Source organism: Nomascus leucogenys, chromosome 1a (assembly GCF_006542625.1).
Source record: "Nomascus leucogenys isolate Asia chromosome 1a, Asia_NLE_v1, whole genome shotgun sequence".
Classification (NCBI taxonomy): Eukaryota; Metazoa; Chordata; class Mammalia; order Primates; family Hylobatidae; genus Nomascus; species Nomascus leucogenys.
Window position 1 is genome coordinate 51,688,837 of NC_044381.1, and position 14,736 is coordinate 51,703,572.

Here is a 14,736-nt window from a genome sequence, read left to right on the forward strand (position 1 = left end):
GCGTGGTTTCAGTAATAATTCATTATTTAACATCTACAAAATGAAAATAAGTGTACAATAAATGTATATACTTGAAACTTCCAGGGACCTTAGGGGTAAATTTATAGAACTTATTTTTCTGAAGTTAGTGAAGTTTAAACTGTTCAAGCACTTTTAGAACATTCTCTGTACACAAACACACATACACATCTACCTACAAGGAAGAAGTTGATGGAAAATTATTATAAGTAGAGAGTTAATTTGGGTCAAGCTTGAAGATTGCAACCTGGGAACACAGATGCAAGTCAGCCTAAATATACACTCCAATTACCAGTAGTTACGAGTGGGTTTTTAAAGTCAAGAAAGGGGACAAGGAGTCGGCTGATACAAAGTTGTAATCAGGAATTCTCACTGGCTTACAGAAGCGACATTGATTAGTGATTGGCTATACATTATTAAGCTATAGGGGGTGGGTTATACTGTCAGATGTGGAATTATTGGGTTACTATATAGCTCCACGTGGCAATAGCAAGCAGTTTCAAGAGATGAATACGTAGCTCAAGGATGAAATAGGGCTGTGATTTCTGTCTCCTTTTAATGTCTCTCTAGGCCTGATAACTTAAAAGGACTCACATGCCGCAGATGAAAGTTCTTTTCTTTACAAACACACCCACACACCCATCCTGTGACAAATCAATTAGTGTTTTCAAATCCAGAATCAATTAGTTCCTCCTTTTATTTTAATCTCTTATTTGTCATTTTGACCCCGCATTTTCTAACTCTACCTCAAACACAACCAGGCCCAACCCTCCACATCAATTTGGTGACAAGTATGCAACTCCCTTAAAGCAGGGATAGGTTACAGTGCCCTAAGCTATTGTGATCTAAGAGACCAAAATAGATGCCCCTTTATCAACTAAGACAGACCCTTAGGTTAAGGAAACAAAGTTACCTGTGGGTCAAGAGTTCAGGACCTGGGATGGCATGGCAAATTTCTAACTTTCTATAACTAAACCCCCTCTAACCAAATGAGCTATCAGCTCTGATTGGACAGAGGACCAGCCTTACAAACGTTCTTTTCTGATAAGCTACTAATATTAGAGATTTCCAGTTTCTGCCAGATTACAAAGGTGGCATACAAACCACCTCTGTTCTGTAGTTCACCTTATGATGTAAAGGGCCAAATTCTACCGCATTTTAGTGCTAAAACCAAAGTGAGCATGGGATGTATGTTACAAATGTTTACTCATTATGGTGTGCTTGGCTCCTGCATAAATATATATAGCTTTTCCCCCAAACTTGTTAAATATGTATGTATATGAATATAAAAGCCAAACTGTCCTTCCCCTGTTCTAACAGAGAGCACCTTCATTCCACACTGGATGCTTTCCCTTCCTGGCTTGCAAACTGATAAGAGCAATAAGGCTCTCCTTTCTACTATGTAGCCATCTTGGTGGTCTTTTGGATGATACTACTGATCCCATCAGTGTTTGGTAGCAGAGTGAGACTTAGGTGTGTCAAAGCCTTAGAGAAGAAAGTAGTCTTAAGCAATCTCACCTGACTACACTGTGGGCCGTGTAAATGTGATCTTTTCCTGAGTGCCTTGACATCCAAAAAAAACTTGAGAACATCTGCTTTATATTCTATATAATCACTTCTGCAAATATCCAAATACCAACTACCTGTCATACTTTATTCAGGCGATTCTTGTCAGGTTTAAATGATCCCAATATCCTCCACCCCTAACCCATCTTCCTACACATTCTTTTCTAAACTCTTTATCATGACAGCTGTCATCTGAACTGGCTCTTAACTTCTCATGTCTTTCTGAAACTATTGTTAAAGCAAACAAATATGGCTTGAGAAGGACTCCATGCTTCTATATTTGAGTCCTTGCAAATGAATTGTAGCCTACCCTAACAGTTAGACAAATTGAAAATCTAACTCAATAGTATGCACCTGTAACAATAGCTGAGTGTTGGCCAATTCCAGCGGCCATATTTCGACCACTCATAGATTGCTGAATGTTCAAACTGCATTCAAAAAGGCGAACGCCGAGTTGTAATCAATCTCACTCTTTCTGTACCTCACCTCTGATTCATGTACGTCACTTTGCCTTTTTGTCCATAAATTTGTTCTAACCACAAGGCACCCCTGGAGTCTCTGTGAATCTGCTGTGATTCTGGGGACTGGCCAATTGGCAAATCTTTCACTGCTCAGTTAAACTCCTTTAAATTTAATTTCTCTGAAGTTTCTTTTAATACTATAAAGCTCCTTATTAGACACCCATGGGCCACCACAGTTACCCATGGGCCACCACTGTTACTGATCTCCTTTGAAAGGATAAGACAGCCTTCAAGCCAGGCCAGGTCTCCTTTCATTTATGCAAGAGCAGGTAACCTGCCTTGAGAATAAAATCTGCCAAGAGATGACCCTTCCTCCTCTCTTTTATATGTAGCCTCAGCCAAGTTTTCATCTCATAAATATTTGCTGCTGGAAACTGGGAGACACAGGCATCTGTAAGCCATGGGCTCTGCCCTTGACCTCATGTGCCTATTTTATCAATGAATGAAACCGAAGCCCAGAGAGGGTAAGTGACTTCTCTAAATCAGACAGTAGTAAATATCAAAGCCCTAATGAATAAATTCTCTACATTCATAATGCTTCTACTTTACACATATTAATATATAATTTATTAAAGTAAAATGTATGCCCTAATATTAAAGTAGTTGTATGGTTAAGAATATTCACTTTGTCGTTAAATGCTGACAAATTTGGGAAGTAAGGGAAAAGCTATTTTTGGTACTCTATCACCTCTTAGATAACTTTTCCTTTCCACTCTTAGCATCAATGTCTTCATAGTTTTTTTTTCCTAGCCCCCTCTTAAAATCTGTTTTCAAGAACTATATTACATATGACTCCCAGTAATGTAGAAAATAAAAGTTTAAAATGTCATCCCTCCCAGGAAAACATTTCACACATTCTGTATATATCTACCTCCATGCCTTGTAATAAGCTCTTACCAAAGCATTTTAGGGAGCCTTTGGGAGGTGGCAGAGGTGACTTCTGGTAGGATGAGACTGTCCCACCATTGCCTCCATGACATCTTCCCAATTTACCTACACCCAGAAGTCTGGTCTTGGATTTCACACTGCACTTGGTTTTATTATCTCCAAGGAGGAATTTTTTTCCAAAAGCTCTTAGAGTAATATGCTACCACTTGAGGATGCTCAGTCCTATTAGTTTAGGACTTTCATATGTTCCCAATTTTCTAGGAAGTTTCCTCAATGCTCACGCCCTCATATCATGACCACTGTCCCTGGGATAAGTCACTTGGAAGCAGCTGTTTTCAGGATCCCCAAAAGCCTGAAGCAGAACAGATTCTGAGCCAAAATCCTTTATAATTGTACTTTAAGACAGTAATTTTATCCCAGTTCCTGGGGAGACCAAGGCAGGTGGATCACCTGAGGTCAAGAGTTCAAGACCAGCTTGGCCAACATGGTGAAATCCAGTCTCTACTAAAGATACAAAAACTTAACCCGGCATGGTGGCAGGCACTTGTAATCTCAGTTACTTGGGAGGCCGAGGCAGGAAATTAGATTGAACCCAGAAGGGGAGGTTATAGTGAGACAAGATTACACCACTGTACTACAGCCTGGACAACAGAGTGAGACTCTGTCTCAAAAAAATAAAAATAATGAAAGAGTAGTTGTAAGATGTTCTTCATAAATTCACACAACAAATATTTATTGAACTTTACTATGTAGTATCCCTGCTACTGTAAAAATATCAGTAAAATAAGACATTGCCTCTGCCCTTGTACAGGTCATAGTACAGAACATGAGAGCTGCAAACAAGTATAATAAAATATGCTACAGAAAACTGTAAAACAAGCAAAAATAATACACAATGGGAAGACAGATAAAGCAAAATTCTTCTGCCAGGAGGAAGGGAAAACAGGGCTCAGGGAATACTTCAGAGAGTTGATGCCAACTCTCTGATGTTAGGCCTTGTGAGATATTAACAACCTCCTCCTCCTCCTCCTCTTCCTTTTTTAATTGACTTTTATTTTTTACAGAGGTTTCATGTTGACAGCAAAAGTAAGTGGGAAACTTCCTATATACCGTCTATCTCCATACAGGCACAGCTTCCCCAATTGTTAACATCCCATGCTAGAGTGGTACATTTGTTACAACTGATGAACCTACAATTACACATCACTATTACCCAAAGTCTATAGTTTACATTAGCGTTCACTCTTGATGTTGTACGTTCTATGAGTTTTGACAAATGTATAATGACCCGTATCCACTACTGTACTATCATACAGAATAGTTCACTGCCCTAAAAATCCTCTGTGCTCTGTTTCTTCATCCCTTCCTCCTCAGTAGCCCCTGACAACCATTGCCCTTTTTACTGCCTCCATAGTTTTGCCCATTTTCGAATGTCGTAAAGTTGGAATCACACAGCCTTTTCAGATTGTATTCTTTCACTTAATAGGTTTCCTCCTTTTTTATGTTTTGCCAGTTTATTTCTTTTCAATGGCATATAATATTCCATTTTAGGATATACAAAAAAAGTTTACTTACCTACTGAAAGAAATTTCTGTTGCTTCCAATTTTGCCAATTATGAATAAAGCTACTATATAAACTTTCTTTTTAAAAAATTCTTCATTGAAACATAATTTGTTTAATATACAATTCACTCACTGAAAGTATACCATTCAACAGTTTTTAGCATATTCAGTGTTGTGCATGCATCACCACAATTTTCGAATATTTTCATTACCCAGAAAAGAAACTCTGCTTCACTTAGCCTTCACCCCTCAATATTTGCATTCCTCCCTATGTTACCAATAATCTACTTTCTGTCTCTATTTTTCATTTCTAGACGTTTCATCTAAATGGAATCATACAATATGTGGATTTTTGTGTCTGGCTTCTTACCATGATGTTTTCAAGGTCCATTCATGTTGTAGCATGTATCAACATTTCTTTTTATGGACAAATGACATCCCATTGTATGGATATATCACATTTTGTTTATCTATTGATTTAGTTGGTGAACATTTGGGTTGTTTTCACTTTGGGGCTGTAATGCTGCTGATACAGCAGTTAAGAAGAAATTACCTAGGCAGATAATAAGGGTATGGGAGTCGTCAGTAAATCTTTTCTCTTTAATGAGAATCAGTCCCAAATCATTTTCTAACAAAGAGCAGCCTATAAATTCGAGCTGCAGACATAGACAAACAAGCTGGGAGCTTGCACAAGTGAATGCCAGCAGGAACTAGGGGACTAGGCATGTTCAAGATGAAGGCTCCATCTTCTTTTCTCTGTCAGCCACATTTACAGTAAGGAGCAGACAAGATGGCACTGATCAACTGGAAAGCCCATTTGTGTAATAAGATTAGGTTGGGGCAACCAGCCTTGCCTGTACACTATGTAAACATCATACCTGATTGAACCAATCTGTGAGCCCTATGGAAATCAGACACTGCCTCCTCAAACCTGACTATAAAATCTGGTGCATTCACTGCCAGCCAGTCTTTTCCACTTGGAGACTTTTCTTGGTCTGTAGAGAGAGCTGTTTCTCTTTCTCTTATCTTCTGCCTGTTAAACCTCTGCTCCTAAACTCCTTGTGCATGTCTGTGTTCTAAATTTTCCTGGCAGAAGTTGATGAACGCCAGGGCATATACCCCAGATAATGTAGCCCCTTCAAACTGGGGGCTCATGTCTGATACCAAGGTACAACCTTCATCGACATGATGAGTACAGGAGCGGACTCCAACTCTGTCCTTTCATTTCAAGGCTCTCAGCCTTCATTTTAGAACCAAATCAAACCAAATACTGGGCCCCCTTCAGCTGTTTTAAAACAATTACCATGGCTAACAACCTTACAAGACTTAGGGGACAGGCTGACAAGGAAGAACATGGAGAATCTCCCCAGCATCCACTGGTCGCTGATTCTCCACCTCCACAAGTTCTTTGCCCTGGGCTTCATCCCAATTTTGTCCTTCTTAAAGCCTTCACGAAATCTGAATTATTTCTGCAATCCCCAGCTTCAGACACTGCAGGGTCAGTGTCATAAGAATGGACAGGAAAAGAGAAGGATGGTTGAGTGAGGGAGCTGTAGTGCACATCTGTTTTGATTTGTTTTGTTTTGCTTTTGTTTTGACACCAAGCACTCACAAATTTTTCTGGAAAACCACCGCAAGTGCCCTCTAAAAAACACATCTCATTTTTGGCTGGGCGAGGTGGCTTATGCCTGTAATCCCAGCACTTTGGGAGGTCGAGGAGGGCGGATCACGAGATCAGGAGATCGAGACCATCCTGGCTAACAAGGTGAAACCCCGTCTCTACTAAAAATACAAAAAAAAATTAGCCAGGAATGGTGGCAGGCGGCTGTAGTCCCAGCTACTTGGAAGGCTGAGACAGGAGAATGGCAAGAACCCAGGAGGTGGAGCTTGCAGTGAGCCAAGATCGCACCACTGGACTCCAGCCTGGGCAACAGAGCAAGACTCCATCTCAAAAAAAAAAAGAAAGAAAGAAAGAAAAAGAAGGAAACAAATCTCATTTTTTAGTCCCAGTCTGTATAAGTGGAATTGCCTTCTTTTCAGACCTCAAATACTCTAATATTTTAAGGGTGGGTATGTTCATACCCTTGGGTAAAAGGAACATTCTGTAAAGGTCCATAGTGAGCCACCAAATAGCTGTAACCCTCATGCATAGTCCAGGACTCACTTCCAGATCATGAGCTGCAGGTGTTCTACACAATATTTATTATATTCCACTAACCCCATGAAGATCATAAGTGACACCTCCATCCTGATAGGTGCACCATATACACTAAGCATGTTGCCATCAATGTAACTGGAAAGAAGGCACAAAGATCGCCTTCCCTAAAGAGAGGGATGCTATGCTGGACAACAGCCTTGCAGATACTGTTTTAGTCCTTAAAGAACAGCCCCATGTACACTTCTGCCAAAATGGCATCTGTAAGCTCTGCAGCGCCCTGGTAATCCTCAAAGTGGTGGTGCCTAAGTCCAGATTGAGAAAGGGTCACGATATGGGCATGAAGGACATAAACCTTTTTCCACCAGTGGGCTCATCCTTTCCTAGCTCCACTTTTTTACTTTCTCATTCATTCTAAGGCATCTTTTCCTCTCAGCTATATTTTACCCCAGGAGGTAGGTGGTTGCCCGGTCAACATTTCTGCCACAAACAGCTAGGTGATCTTTTTGCCCATTAAAAATGTCATCAATCCAGGCAGCCTGGAGAAATACACAGGGAGGGGAACTACTTCCCCAAAGTGACTTGTAGTAAAAAGATCTCAACATCGAGGTCAAAATATGCTTCCCCAAATCATGAGGATGCCCTGTTTGTCAAATTCTTAAGCAGCATCCACAGTGTTCCTGACACCCTACGCCAGCCAGCAATACCCCAAACACTCCCACCAACTTGTATGACAACTTTTTAAAAATAGTGATTAAACCACTATTTCTGAAAAATGTACCTGTCCTTGACCCTCTCTTCAGATATGGAAGGCCTGCCTTCCTTACTGCTCTAAAGGAGATGAAGCAGTGAATGGGGAGGAAGGTGCGGGCTGCCATACAATACCAGTAAGCCTCAAGCAAAGAGGTAGAAAAGAGGTCATCTCTTCAGACTTAATCAGGGAGAGAAGGGGCTTTTGGAGGCACATGATACTCATTCCTTCACAAGAGTTCCAGGGGATTGGTCACATTTTAGAAGTCAAAGGAGGCAGTCAGTAAGAGCTGAGCTAATTCCTACCTTTCCCTAACCACAAGCTTGGGTTACCCAAAATCTATACCCCCCAACACAATACACAGAGAAAATACTCTTATTAAAACATTTATTGGGGAGAATCGAGATTCTCAACAAGGAGTTAATTATTTTGTGGGGGAAAATTTTCCTCCCTGAAAATGCTTCGGAAGCATTTTCTGTCCAGTTAGTGAAGGCACATCACTGAACACAGTGCTTTTAGCACTGGTTGGGATGGCTGGAGGCACCAGGCTGACCTGACGCCGGCAAGTGGGGTTTGGATGTGGCACGGGCTTCCTGTGGGGCACAGATTGGGGATGCCTTGATACAATATGTTCCCCTTAAATGCCTCAACTTTCTGGGGCTGTCTGTCCTTGTCTATGATCTGTCTAATCCTTGTAGGATAATTCTGGCCAACAAAGATAGCTTGTTGGCTGCAAGATTTGGTACATGTCACTTTGCAGGAGGGAGCCATGTAGTTGCAGGGATAGCCCTGGACAGGCTCTGCTCTGACCTGCAGTTCTGGCACATGCTGAGCTTTCCCAAGCTCCACTGGGGAGGAAAGGGGCTCTTGGGGACATGTGATATCTATCCCATGCCTATGCCCCAGCTTCTCCTCTAGGAACTTCCCAGTGTCTTTCCTAATTTTCTGAGCTTCAGTAGTCCCAGGAAAGGCAGCTCTACTTTTAACTCGACCTCTATTCTGCACAGATGATGACAGGGAGGTACCCTTTTCCCGGGAACTTTCTTGTTCTTCATATCTTATGCTGGGTTTATTAAACCACTGCAAAAAGTCTTCATCCATTTTCTGAAAAAGTTTCAGGAGGAAGCTGTGTTTTCAAGGCTGGGGAAGATTTGCTCCCAAGCACCTCCTCTGATGTCTTGCTTTGAACAGGATGGCCCTTTCTCCTTGGTCGGGATGTCCCCAGTCCAGCATCCCCTCCACCAATCCCTCCTCCTTTGGGTCTTGGCAGGCTCACTGTCTTTGTAGTGTTTGTGAGAAATTCTTTTTGTTGTTGTTGTTGTTGTTGTTTATTTTTTGGTGTTTGTTTGTTTGTTTGTTTTTAAGACAGAGTCTCGCTCTTTTACCCAGGCTGGAGTGCAGTGGTGTGATCTCAGCTCACTGAAACCTCCGCCTGCTGGGTTCAAGCAATTCTCCTGCCTCAACCTCCCGAGTAGCTGGGACTACAAGCATGTGCCACCACACCCGGCTAATTTTTTTTGTATTTTTAATAGAGAGGGGATTTCACCATGCTGGCCAGGCCAGTGTCAAGCTCCTGACCTCGTGATTCACTCGCTTCAGCCTCCCAAAATGCTGAGGTTGCAGGCATGAGGCACTGCGCCCAGCTGCTTGTGGGAAATTCTTATCTGGGCATTTCTGTAAGACATGCTTATGGACCGTGGGTTCTTGCTGCTGTTCCTTACAGATCTCTCTGTCCTCCAAGTGGACATGCACCACCTGGGAAGTTGCCATGTTCTCATGGAGATGCCCTGGGCATGAGTCAGTAAGTCCTTGGAAACCAAGTTATCTAAGGCAAGGGACACGTCAGTGAAACGGCTTTGAACTTGGCTATGCTCACTCTGGGCCAATTTAAACTTTAACTCGCTCAACATCTGATTTTAAGGTATGATGACTTAGGATTTTGGGGAACTGATATTCTTGATGGGAAACTTTCAGTTGTAGAAGTGCTTATTTATGCATTTATCACTGAGAAGCTTCCTGACTTGGTGGTTGTCAAGTTGTTCTTAGATGGTGTTTGAAGATCACAGAGCTCCTCTGCCTTGAACATCTCTTTAGACCCATTGGTGACAGAAAAGGTCTTGCTACTGCCCTGAAGCCTTTCTACATTGTTACTGGAACTCTCTCTCTTACGCCTTCACTCACAGTGAGCCCTAGCTTGCCTTATGGGGAGCCTTGGGCTGCATCTAGTGGCTAGTACAGTCTGTTTCTGACTGACTTCGCCTATGATGCTGTGTGGTGGGGGCAGAAAAGTCTGTCTGCCATCCTCAATTGTCTGGACTTTCTGTAAGCTCATGGTCAGTATCAGAGAATTCTCTTCTCAGGGCTCCCTGCCTTTCTTTGTCACAGGTGAGATGATGTGGTGAGGATGACCCAAGATGGGGAATGAGCTTGTTGCTTCTAACTTTTCTCCTTGAAAATCTATAGTGCTTCTTCTAAGGGGCGTGGAAGCCCCATCTTTGGAATCTGTCTGTGTAAAGTCATGGTCAGTATCAGAAAATTGTCTTCTCAGGGTCCTTTGCTTTCTTTGCCGACAGGTGAGGTGACACAGTGAGGATGATCCAGCATGGGAACTGAGCTTGTTGTTCCCAAGTTTTCTCCTTGAAAACCTTCTTCTAAGGGGGTTTGGAGACCCCATTTTTGGAATCTACACCAGAAATGGAGGAGGCTGAGGAGGGAAGGTCGAAATGGGAAAAGGAAATGAAAAGGTCCTCTTTCGAAGTTAAAGATTTCTGTGGATTCATGGACTTGGCAGGGAAGGCCCCACAGCATCCTCATACGGAAAGTTTTAATATGGGCTTCCAACATCTTTTGTTTGTTGGAACTAAGGAAGGAAATCTCCTGGGAAGTATCAATGCGGTGGTCTTCACTCACCAATGCTGCCAAATTTCGATGTTTTATTTGGCTTTGGAATTTCTCAGGAAGAGACATTGTCTGCTTGATTGAGTGCCATGAACTATGCACAGTCCCAAGCATTTGACCCTCATTGATTTCCTCAAATGTCTTACTCAAATGTACTGTCAGGGCATTTTCGAGTTCTTTCTGACCTAGGCTCTCCCCTGAACGATTCCCTGATAGATGCATCATGTGACTTTCCAGGTTTCTCTGAGAGTTAGACCTCAGATCCTCATCTGAAGATGTCTCCAGCTCATGCAACAGATGATCTTTTGGGCCATTCTCCTGGCTATATCCCTGATAATTTCCCATGTTCTCCAGGGAAAGCATATTTTAGCTCCTCTTGTGGAAGCTTCTAGGGATGCTTGATTCAAAATTCATTAGAACATTGCAGCTCTGACTTTCAACCAAAGAGCTATGTAAGGGTCCATGATTGCTCTCTGACTCAGATAGCTCCGAAATTTTTTTCTGAGGATGTAGCATTGACAGAGACTCATGGATTATGTGAGGCAGGCCCCAATTGCTCTGGATGAGTCTCTTTCGAAGTTGGTGCTCTCGTTTCTTCCTTAGCTCACAGCTGAATGGAAAGTCTCCAGGAATGATGGAGATGGGAACATGGGCTTTAAAGGACTGGCTGAGCAATGCAAGATTGGGAGCTGGAGGACAAAAGTCTTCTTGGGATTTTTGAACCAAAGAGGGTAAACCCCACACACTTTCCTGTACTTTCTGCAACACGTTCCACTCCAGATGGTTAATTTCAGAGGGCATAAGAGACCGTGCCTCATTCTGGGGTCTATGAAAACACAGTCCACAGATCTTAATCAGGAATAGAGGACTAGGTAGTAGGGCTGGAAGTGGAGATTGATGTTGAGCCCTGGACTGGACCTGAGTGCGATGTGGGGACTGACCCTGGGGCAGGGTTTGAGGCAAGGGTAGAGGTTGGGTACTAGGCAAGGACAGAAGTTGGGGATGGAGAAGTACTGGAGATTCTTGGAATGTAGAGGTATTTGTAATTCTACTGAAGAATACAAACATGGAGTAATGGCCGTGTTGGACAAGCACAGTAGGGTGCAGAGACTCACTGTGCAGAAATCGGAGACCCCAGAAGAGCTCGACATATTTTTGCTCTAATTGGTCCTCAACGCACTTAGAATATGGGGGCTGCTGATGGATGTGCAGTTGTTCTAGTTTGTCTTTACTGGCCCAAAAAGGAAGGGAGGCTGCCAAGTCTTGCTTATCTGCAATTGAGGCTAACATTTTCTGTGAAGAATTTAGTTGATAGTTTGGCCTACGTTGTTTTGGAAAAGATTCTGCTTTGTTTTCATTTTCTTTCCACATTAGGAAATCACTCCTTTTTTTGACTTGTCTCTCCAGGAGTGCCAGAATGTCATGACTGAGAAATGAGAGGTTAATAGGCTCTATGAGGTTGACCACAGAGTGCCCCCCTATAGTGGTCTCAGAAGAATGAAGGGTAAGAAGCTCTTGCATGAAATCATATGGTGCAATAGTGGAGGGAAACAAGTCCTTGTCATGAGGCTGCCACCAGGAGAATTCTGAAGATGTGGGGCATGAATGGTCAATGCCTCTGATTGTTGGGGCAGAGGTGGATGATCCACCAGAGCTACCTAGAGATAACGTCTCTGGAAAAGTCTTCAGTATTGTGGGACTTTCTTTAGACTGAGTTACAGTGCAGTCCTTCAGTGGTAAAGCAGATGGGGTTGGTGGTTCGTGATGACAAGCACATGAATCAGTGGGATTCATGGCCTGGGAAATATTTGGTAAGGTGTTCATATCTTGGGATAGGGTAGAGTCAAATAAAAAGATGGTGTTCAGAGACAAACTGGCCTCAGGTTGGAGACTGGGCTCCACTCTCTGAATGTGATGTGGTGGGAAAAGGGGAGAGGGAAGCTGTTGGTGTTGGGAATGGTCTATGGGGAACTTGGAATACAAGGGAGAAACAGGCTGTGGTGGCAGAGGGTGCCTCAGTGGTGAGGGAGAAAATAAGTCAGCTAAGGGGGTGATCAGGTCAGGTGAGAGAATTAAGTGGGTCAGTGGAGAAGGCTTAGGCTGAGGGGACAATATTAGGTTTTCTGGAGGGGTTGCTGGGGGGTGGAAGCCAGAGTGAATGATGACTCAGTCACAGAAGCTGAAGAAGCCAAAGGGGACAAAGAGGGAGCAGCATCTTTCAGGGACTCCCAAGACAGCAGTCACTGGATATCAGCAGTTGCTCTGTTACACACATGACAGATGGGGTCTGGGCATAGCAGTCGACGAAAGCGGGTAGTATCATGTTGCTGGCCCAGGGGACTGCAGGAAGCAGGAGGTCCAAAGCTGCAGCCAGGACAAGAACAAAGAAAGGAGGGTCTGTTAGCCTGGCAGGGGTGGGGCTCCCTGAATCCTGCTACCTCTTCCACATTGCCCCCACCCATGACCTCACTATGCACTCTGTAGCCTCTCCCCAACACATTCAATTCACATACCTGTTCCTGTGGGGACCCACGCCCACAACTATAGCAGGCTACAAGGAATCCCTGAAGTGAATAGAACATGCTAAAAAAAAAAAAAAAAAAAAAAAAAGGAGGGGGTGGGAACAAGGACAGAAGGGGAACGATTAATCACCTTTTCCGAATAGAAAGCAACTTCCTTTCCTCTTCAGCTTCTCTCTGGAAACTTTTCCGGTCTGGGAAACCAGAACAGTTTGTTATATGCAATGAAGGAGAGGCACAAGGCTCATAACAGAAGACACTCTGTGGAAGACCCTTGGGATATTAAACTCTGATAACCCCAAGAATCAGTAGAAAAGGGCAGACAGTCATTGATAATATTCACAAGTTCACATGTGTATGCATCATTAGTAAAGTCCTTTCACATACATTACCCCATGTGATACTCAAAACCACCACGTGAAACACAGACATCAGTGGTTACCTCCAGGAGGAATCTGAGCATCAAGGAAGTCAAAGTACTTATGCAAAGTTGTGAGACAGAAGCTCTGACTCCAAGCCAACCAGTAGTCCTTCCTCGATATCTAACTTGGCCACCTATTGGGCAACACTCATTGCTCAGGTCCATCACTCCATCTTGCCCATGGATGGGCAGAGCAGGGCCTCTGAGCAGTGTCTCAGGTCTTATCACTTTCTCATGAGCCTGTCTTCTGAGGGCTGTTTTCTGAGACTCTATCTAGTAACTGACATTCTAAGAAATCATGGGACTGAGTCCTCATGAAAGAGACAGGAAGCGTCACCTTGAAGCTCAGATAGAGCAGGCTGACATTACCTTTAAATGTCCCACCTTTCTTTCTCCTCCTGGCTCTGCCCTGTTGCTGAGAACGAAAGAAAGATAATGACAGGCTGGGACTCACTTCTCTCACTCCTCTAGGAAGCACATTCATTCATTATACAAGAATAATGACTGTAATTAATAGAAAAGGGTTCCTGTTATCAATTTTTGAAGGTGATAAAATACTTCCAATTTTTCCTTCTCTGAAAAACTCAAAGAGGATTTTGTCTGTGAGAACCACACTTCATGTACTCAGTTAGCAGTCCTCAAGGAGGGCACAGACTCAGAGGCCAATTGTCACATCTGTGCTCCCTCACAGGACAAGTGACCTGCAGACAGAACTCTGGTTCCAGCCTCTGCTCAGAGACTCTCAGCATTACTCCTCTGGTCAGCCCAACATGAATGAAGACTTGGTCAAGTGACAGGTGACATGGGAATGTGACTCATGATCAAACTTTAGGAGAGAATATTCTCCTTCAGAGAGCCCACATTTTCTAAATAATCCAATCCAGGACCACAGAATTACTGTGTTTGGGATTTTATCCTGGAACTCTTCACCACCGCCAGATAGGTGTAGTCTAGGAGCTTCAGATGGAAACCTTAGTCCTCCTGAACCCCTACGTCTGCCCAGTCTCTTCCATAGAAGAGTGAAGTTCTATCCTCTCTTCACACTTCCCGTCTAAGACATCTCTCTGAACCACCCAAACTTATTTAGAAATGTGGAAATGGGATTGGGAAACAACAACAGGGCATCTCTCTTGGGTGTTCACCCACAGTTCCTTACCTTTTGGATATCATTATTTTTTTCAGTGGGTGACGAATACAGGGTCAATACCACGTAGAACAAGTACAGTATAAACAACCCCAACCCACTCAAGCAGACGCAGTTGTGGTCAATATCCATCCAAGCAAGGTGAGTCAGGGCTCAGCTCTGTCTCAGTATAGCTGTTTAGAAAACAGAGGATATTCTCCATGGTTTGAACAGCATGGCTTCCCAAGGCAACTGAGTGCTGTGGGTGCCCAGTCTTAACTGTAGGCCCAGACCTGCATCACAGAGCATGGAA

At 43.2% G+C, this 14,736-nt stretch overlaps 1 pseudogene; it reads right to left on the bottom strand.

Moving 5' to 3' along the window:
• Window positions 1–7,886: 7,886 nt before the first annotated feature.
• On the bottom strand, window positions 7,887–14,646 carry LOC100588620 (annotated as a pseudogene).
• Between the last annotated feature and the right edge of the window lie 90 nt (window positions 14,647–14,736).